Below are 8,439 nucleotides of genomic sequence, written 5' to 3'. Positions count from 1 at the left end.
CCTTTTCTCCAGCAGGCAGCCCCAAAGACCCAGACCCTCGGTCAATACAATAAGCTGGGGTGCCAATCTCCCTGAGCTCCCCGTCCATCCGACCAGGGCGTCCGTTCGTTTCGCCCTTTCTGCTCAGACAATGCCACACAAACCGAAGACGGGCCGAACTATTGAACATTTGAATGCGTCCAAGAAGGACGTAACCAACGAGGGTTGGATGGAAGGATAGATATTCGTACTAATACTCATATTTGTATTTGTATTTGTATTGATTTGTTGCGCCGGCTTGTCTGCAGTTTTTCGCATAGCCAAAAACTGTTTTGCCGGAGTGGAAATGTAACTGAAAGAGGGAAAGGGAGAGGAAGTTAGATAAAGGCAAAGGTAAGCTCTGGCTCTGTCTGCTATCCAGGGGCCAACGGCCGTCCGTCCGTTCGATTGGTTGCGGTGGCAACAGGCCATCGCGTTACGAGAAAATGCAAAAAAAAAACAAGAAAATTCAAACAAAAACAGAACGAAAGAAAATGTAGCAACAGAAACAACAAGTAGGAAAACACTTGAATCGATGGCAACTCGACTAATTGATGCCTTGTAGAATACGAGTGGAATGCGCTTTTTGATGCAGCACTCTGTTTGGGTAGAAAAGTCTAGAAAAAAGCCCGAGCAGAGGAAAACTTTGTTAGGAAAGCTGACATATATATGAGAACCTAATGTTCGAGGTACTTTAGTACGGAAAGCGTAATTCCTTTCATCGTCGCCTCCCTGGGGAATGAAAATAAAGGTACGACACCGAATACGAGGTATTCCTTGCTGCAGTTAGACATTTACTCAACAGTATGGACACGTACTCACGCACATGTGCGCGACATGTGAGTGTCTGTGTGTGTGTGTGTGGGTGCTATTTGTACATCCGATAGGTAGATAGATAGATAATAATGGCCCGCAGGTCGGACGTGGGCACCGTGAACACCGTGAACACCGTGAGTACCGAGAACCGACAACCGCCCGACAAACAGTTGAGAGTCACATTTCGAGCTAAGCGGCTATCGAGGCAGCACACGTGTCCTGTCCTCCCCTCCCCAGGAGAAGAAAGCGGGAGAAGCTGAAGCCCCACTGCAATGGGATACACGAAGTGCTCATGTAAGCGTAAGTGGCGTCGAGTCGATATCATGGCACTCTGAGTACTTGCAACAGTTGGCTTGGCTTGGCCCGCGGGGACCTCTGCTGAGCCATAAAACTAAAGTGGGAAATGGGCCAAGGGACAGTGGATTGTGCGCGCTCGTTCTAGTGAATGCAAAATCACTCAGGAGTTCAATTGAACTTTGAACAACTGGGAAATGGCCGACACTTGTTGCCTCTCGCAACGCGAGCTGCCGATGGGTATTCATTGACATAGACCAAAGACTCTCTTAGGCGGAAAACACGCAGTTCCAGTGCATTACGAACTATGGCAGATGTCCGCTAAGAGAGCGGAGCTCTCGTTTTCACTGCACATCAATCAAGCAGAAATGTAGGCAACATTTTCTCGCACAGACTGCTCAACTTTAATAGCTGCGGGCACCCTCCGCCACCCCATTCCTCGACACCAAGCTGGTAAATCCCATTAGAGAATTTTATAGCGCAGGACGTCCCCCACCCGCATCTGCCGTTCGGTAATTGGGGCAGCCACTTACACCACCAGCATTTCCGAGGATACGAACAGTTAACACTAAATGAACCACTTGCTTCGTACTGGGTTCTGGCTCTGACTTCGGCTCAGGCTGCGGGCAGAGGTCTACTTCCAGCAGCCTTTTAGCTGCATCGCCCGGGGCGGTTGCGGCTGACTTGTGGGAGCGGATGTGGACGGGTGTGGGCGGGTGTGGACGGACACCGTCTCCTTGTCTGGTCTGGCCTTTATGATTGCTGGTTTCTATGGCCAGCTTTTCATTACTTTGATTAAATAGAGATAAAACCATAAATTATGTTTACTTTGTGGCCATTTAGGCAGAGTATCCCAAAGGAGGGCCGAGGATCAATGTGCGTGCGTGTGCGTGTGTGTGTGTGTGGTATGAGTAATGGCCCATGGTGTTTACACATGAGTTGGTCGCATCTTTCACTGCCGTCAGTATAACCATTACCGGCCTCATTCTCGTCTCGTCTCGCCTCGTTTCATTCATCTCATGATACTGCTGTATAGGACCACTAAAAATGGCACATCAGCAACGCAGCTGGGATGAGGGAGCCAGCGGAGGTGGGGGCTATAGGCAGCAGGCCTCCGGCCAGCACAAATCCACCGCTAGGACGGCCAGCAATCCATTGCCCAGCAGAGGAGCCACTCCCAAGGCGCCCAGGTATGAATCAATCTTCTCCACAGCTACTCCAATGATGGGACATGGAACCTTTTTAGGCTCTACCATCCCGCACCGCCGTCGGTATATGCAACTCCCTTGATGACGGGGACAGGGACGGGTCCGCGCAGTCCAAGCTATGGCTACGGCGGGGGATACGAGGCGCCCAGAAGTCCCAAGATCACAACGTCCTTCGCCAACGACAGCTGCGACGACGGGAGCAGCTCCACGCCGAGCTCCTACTACCAGACTCCGCCCTCGGGCTCCATAGATGACTCCTACTCGCTGTTCAGCGGCGCACATCTGCCCGCAGTCCCAATGCTCCGTGCAAGTTCGTCTTCGATGCCGTGAGCCCCAATACCGGAGCAGACCACTCCGCGTTTTCCAAGAAGTTTGAGTACTACGAGCCCTTCTCACCGGACGGGGATGGAAGACCCGAGTACTATGAGCCTCCCAGCTCGCCGCGTCGCCAGGGCTCCAAGAAGCTGATGAGGAGCAAGCTACCGCTCGAGCCCCTGCCTCTGGTGACCACAACGGGCGTAGACGATGGCAGCAAGCGACGGCACGACGAGTGGGAGCTGCCGGTGATCAGCAAGATCGACGTTGCCCGGAACCTGAGCTCGGGAGCAGGAGCGGGAGCAAGAAGGGGGGGCTACTACGGGTTGAAGCGCGATTCCTGCGTGACCGACTGCACCCAGCTGTCCATGGAGTCGGGCGAGACGGGAACCCAGCACACAAACAGCACCCTGGTCACCCACACCACGACTAGCTTCAGTTTTACGGACCCAGAGCAGCAGCAGCAGCAGCAGCATCTGCAGCGGCAGCGCCGCCATGCCATCAACATCACCTCGAATCCCGGCTACCAGGTGCTCCACAGCTCGCACTCCACCTTGGACCGCACATGTTGCGACAGCGTGGTCTCCCTCCGCTATCGAAAGTCCACCAGCGACCTAACCCAGGATCCGGACCATGAGCTGAGCGTCTGCAAGCCACCCAAACCGGTCAAGGCAAAGCGCGAGGTCGTCGAGCACAAGCCCCGCCGCAGGGGCAGCTCCAAAGGAGGCCTGGCCCTCCTGGCCAGTCGCCGCAACTCGCGCGAGTCCATGAAGAGCGCCTGCTCCAATGCCTCCATAGTGTCCAACGATGATGTTGGCCCACTGGCCTTCCAAAGCCCCAATCGGGGTCGTCAGCGGAGAACGTCGAACTTTCTCGAGCTGCCAGGTGAGGAAAATATCCTTTGTAAAAGAGTGCAAACTTTGAATCGGCGGTTTTCCACGGTCCCCTGCAGTTCCCGACAACATTCGGCCGCGAGTCTGTTCTCTACCGGAGCGCCCGTACAATCCCAGGGCCAGCGACGATCTCTACCGCCTCCGTCACTTCTCCATCAGCAAGGGCAGCGTGGTCAACTGCGGGGATTCCATAATCTCGCGCCGTTCCCGGAGCAACACGAGCGTGAACTCGACAAACAGCCGGGCCAGTGAAAGGTCCCCATTCGAGGGCAGCTGCTGTGGTGGCGGGGATGCCAACGTGGACTCTCTGCCGGTCTCCTCGGACGAGTCGGACAACCTGGAGCCGCCGCCTGCGGCCCGCTACCGAGTGGTGATGCTGGGCGATGCGGGAGTGGGAAAGACGGCGCTTGTCAACCAGTTCATGACCTCGGAATACATGCACACCTACGATGCAAGCCTAGGTAAGTGTTGGGTGCGAGTCACCTGAGAGGAGAGAGACGAGAGACACCTCTTAGAGTCTCTTAGGCTGGAGCGCAGTGAGTAGACAATCGTACCCGTAGCTGGAACCTATGTGTGTCTGACCCCTAGTTTCCCAGCTTCCACTTGGGTCTTTAGAGTTTAATTCTGATTTGAGTTTTAAACGATGAGTTCGGCGAGAAGACGGTCAGTGTCCTGCTGGATGACGAGGAGTCGGACATGGTCTTCATCGACCACCCGAGCGTCGAGATGAGCGTGGAGAACTCGCTCTCCACCTATGAGCCGCACAGCTGTGTCGTTGTCTTCTCGGTGGTCGACCGGGGCACGTTCCGTGTGGCCGAGGAAATCATCAATTATCTGTGGCAGGAGAAGTACACCAAGGACAAGGCCGTCATTCTCGTAGGCAACAAGGCGGATCTGGCCCGTGCCCGGCTTATCACATCACAAGGTAACGTTATAATTCCTGCTTCTTAATTATGATGGCTTGATTTCGTTTCGTTATATCCATCCCTGCTATCCTATCCGCTTTGTTTCACTATTTTGTCGTTTCCCCCGATTCATTATGGACGATGGACTATGAACTATGGTGGGCCCCCAGAGGGAAAAGCCCTGGCCGCCTCACGCGATGCCAAATTTATCGAAACGTCAAGCGGCATACAGCACAAGCGGCATACAGCACAATGTCGATGAGCTGCTCGTCGGCATATTGAAGCAGGTGAGTGCGAGTGAGACAGAGGCAGGGGCAGGGGTGTCCAGACAGGCTGCAGGCAGTGGGCTGTGGACTGTGGACTGTGGGTTGCAGCTTGCGGGCATTTTAGGTTAGGCGAAACACACGCAACCCCCTCCGATGCATGGGAAAAGTGTGCAGGAAACAAAGTTAAATGGATTTGCCGTGCCGTCTGCGTCTGCTCCATCCGACACCATCGAACCCCAGAGCGACCACCCAGACGGTGCGGCAAATCCATTTAACTTTATTCCCTGCACAATTGGGGTGGGGTTGGGGTTGGGGTTAGGTATCCTTCCGAATCGGTTCACTAATTAATGAAAATTGAGCTGCCTGCGAGTGACTCAAACGGAAACCTGGCCGGTTAACGATAACCAGATTAAAGAGTTTGTCTTTCTCTCCCTTTTCCGTTTCTCTATATGTACTGTCTCTTCTAAGCAGATGCGCCTGAAGGAGGTGCGCGAGAAGAAGGCTACCCAGTCGAAGATGTAGCACTCTCGCACCCACATATCGCTGCATCTGGCCAAGGAGATTCTGCAGAAAATCTGCCTCTCCGACATCTCCAAGTCGAAGAGCTGTGAGAACCTCCATGTGCTTTAAGAAGAAGGAGTACCAGCGCGAGTACCAGCCACATGTGCAGAGCCATGGCTCCGAAACAGCCCCCAAAAAATATTGAATGTTTAATGTTAGGTCGCCGCTCCTCAGGCCCATCTCCATCCCCTTTCCCTTTCCCGTCACCATTCCGGCAAGTGATTGGCCGTGGTCAGGCCTCCGCGAGCAGCGATAATTCGTTTGTTTATGGCGGATGTTTCGATTAGCTTATCGGGCCCAGACGCACCTACTTTCGGGTTCTGACCAAGGCCTTGCCTTGCTGATAAGCGGCGACCCAGCGACGCGTGTGCAGCCTCCACCCAGAAGCTGGGTATAAGTACGAGTAGTCCCTACGAATATGTGTATATTATATGTATGTGTACTTATATGTGTTCCAATGGAGAATAATTTCAAATCCAATAATGTGCTGTCAATTTAACTAGGCGATGCTGATGCTGAAGCTGAAGCTGAAGGAGCAGCCATAGGCCCATGCAGAAGAGCGAACTTTATAGATGTTGATATACTTATACAAGCATATACATATGCAGATACACATAGGTATATTTATCGAGTAGACTAAGGGATGTTTACTCCTCGATCTGCTCTGCAAAAACTCTTCCAACTGACGAAAATCTCCTATCGGATTGACTGTTGAATGTTGACTGTTGTTACTAGTACTAAAGTACGTACTAAATAAGCCTAAGCCCTAATCAAAGCATAATCTAGCTCGTATGTGCGCATATGCTATATGTACGTGCATGTGAGCATATGTATGTGTACTCGTATGTATTGTGTATTTGTGCATGCAAGTGGAGAACATTTCTAACTTTGATCTCTGAACTCTGAACTTATACGCTTATATTTGAAAAATACCCTTACAAAATGCGAAAAAACAAGCAAAAATCAAACTAAAACCTAACTAAACTCGAACTATTTTCATATGTAAGCTTACACATTAGAAGTGAAAATTACTAGAGAAACCAGGTCAGGCCAGAACAGGCCGACAGCCAACCACTTATATTTTTCCATTTTCCCCACCGAACACCACACCACACCACACCATCCTTCATCCTCCATCCTTCCCTGTCGAGTGCACTTTATCATTTTTAACATTTACATTTACCGAAAACCAAAAAACCAAACTAAAAAACTTGCCTCGTAAAAGTTGAAATCTGCACAGAGAACTCTCCATCCTATTGCATCCCCTCTTTGGGGGCAATCTGTATCGCGCATACGCCGCGAGGAAGCGATCCTGGGCTGGGGTACATATCTCAGTCTACTCCAGGGTCGAAATTACAGCAATATTTATAATTTGCCGGGACTCCGTATTTCGGACCGACGATGGGGGACGGGGCCGCAGTCCCGCGGACGCGAGCCAGTGGGTGTCTGTTCCCTTCGTCCTGTTCCCTTAGCGTGGACGCCAGGCTTTGAGCGTCGCGCATTATCGTCTCGTGCTCGTCGGTGTCCGTGGTCGCGTTGTCTTCGTCGATGGCAGCCCCATAACTCCCGAACCAACGGCGATTCAGGGCGGCGACGTCGTGATTGGGCGCCGAGCGGACACCTGCGGTTGCGAAGCGGCCATCGGGCTCTACTTCCTCTTCGGCGTCGGTCCCCGGGTCCTGGGCTTGTTGGTCGATCCACCCTTGGATGGCTGCCGCGCGCTGGCACCATGGCTCCTGTCCTGTTGTCGAAGTGTCGCCTCTCCGACCCGCCTCAGCTGGGCTTGACGGGAGGCGGATGGCCCATTGGGGTCGACGATCCAGCCGCGAGTCCGGTGTGTCGTTGGTTCGTCGGCAGGTGCCGGGACTTCAGGCTGCTGGTCTCCGCTAGGGTGTCCCGTTGTATCACCATTTGCCCCTAGGGGCCGAGCTTGCCTTCCGTCTCTTAGACGCTTCATGTCTTCAGTCGATTCTAGGGAGAAAATGCCTGTCGGTTAGAACCTGCCTGTCTTAACTAGAAGTATTAATACCCTCCCCCTATCCTGCTTGAGCGGTGCGAGTAAGAAGATGTTTACATTGGGTGTAGTACTTATCTAATCCCATAAGGGGATGTATACGTAGCTTACGGTTTCGTGGGTCGCGCCCCTTACGGGGCGAGGACGTTACGGTAGCGCGCTCGGGTCTCACCGTTGTCGTCGGGTTCTCCTCGGGGTGGTCCACTCCGTGGAACGCCTTTAAGTCGGCTAAACTCGCTGTTTTCCTTCGTTTGCCTTGTTGACTCTGTAGTCGAACTACGTTGGGAGATAAGAATCGGGTTACCTTGTACGGCCCGTCGTACTTGGGGGCCAATTTTGCCGCGAAACCGTCGACGGCTTTGGATAAGTGATGCTGCCGAAGGAGGACTAGGGTTCCTAGTTCGGGTCGCCACTCGCGCCGTCGGAGGTCGTATGTTCTCTTCTGCTCTTGGGATGCCCGTTGGGTGTTCTCCTGTACGACCTTGAACACTTCCTGCAGTCGTGTCGCCTTCTCGTGCGCAGGCTCTTGTTCATTTCCTAATCCTGGGGTCACTTCGTCGTACAAGGCTCCTGGTAGCCTTGGTTCTCGTCCGAGTACCAAAAAGGCCGGGCTGAAGCCCGTGGTGTCCGACGTGCTGCTGTTTATGGCCAAGCTTAACTCGGGGAGGAGATCGTCCCAGGTCCGTTGGTCCCCGTCGACGTATTGTGCAATCATTGTCTTGATGGTCCAAAAAATTGGCAGGTCCGGTTTGCCCTCTTCGTCGGGTTTTGCTGAGGGGTATACGGCGCGGTGTGCTCGAGTTCCATTCCCGCCACCTCGCAAAATTTCCGGAAGGACCGACTGGTGAATTGTGTTCCGTTGTCGCACACAAACTTCCACGGGACCCCGAATCGGCAGAACGCCTTCTCCAAGTGGGCGGTTGTGGCTTTCCGGAGTGGCACAAGTTCTACCCATTTGCAGAATGAGTCGAAGAACACGAGGAGCATCGTGTTGCCGTGCGTTGAGCGGGGTAGGGGGCCTACGAAGTCCGCGCAAAGGATGTCGAACGGGCCCTTCGCCTGTCGCGTATACATGTGACCTGCGGGTTTGTTCTGGCTCACCTTAAATTTTTGGCAGCTTTCGCAATGTTTCACGTATCGGGCCACGTC

General features: G+C 53.2%; 1 pseudogene; it reads left to right on the top strand.

Moving 5' to 3' along the window:
- The first annotated feature begins 2,363 nt into the window (after positions 1–2,363).
- Positions 2,364–5,345, top strand: LOC117190959 (annotated as a pseudogene).
- Positions 5,346–8,439: the final 3,094 nt, after the last annotated feature.

This window comes from Drosophila miranda, assembly GCF_003369915.1.
Source record: "Drosophila miranda strain MSH22 chromosome Y unlocalized genomic scaffold, D.miranda_PacBio2.1 Contig_Y1_pilon, whole genome shotgun sequence".
NCBI classification, from domain to species: domain Eukaryota; kingdom Metazoa; phylum Arthropoda; class Insecta; order Diptera; family Drosophilidae; genus Drosophila; species Drosophila miranda.
Note: the sequence above shows the minus strand (reverse complement) of the source record. Positions and strands in the feature narration are given on the sequence as shown.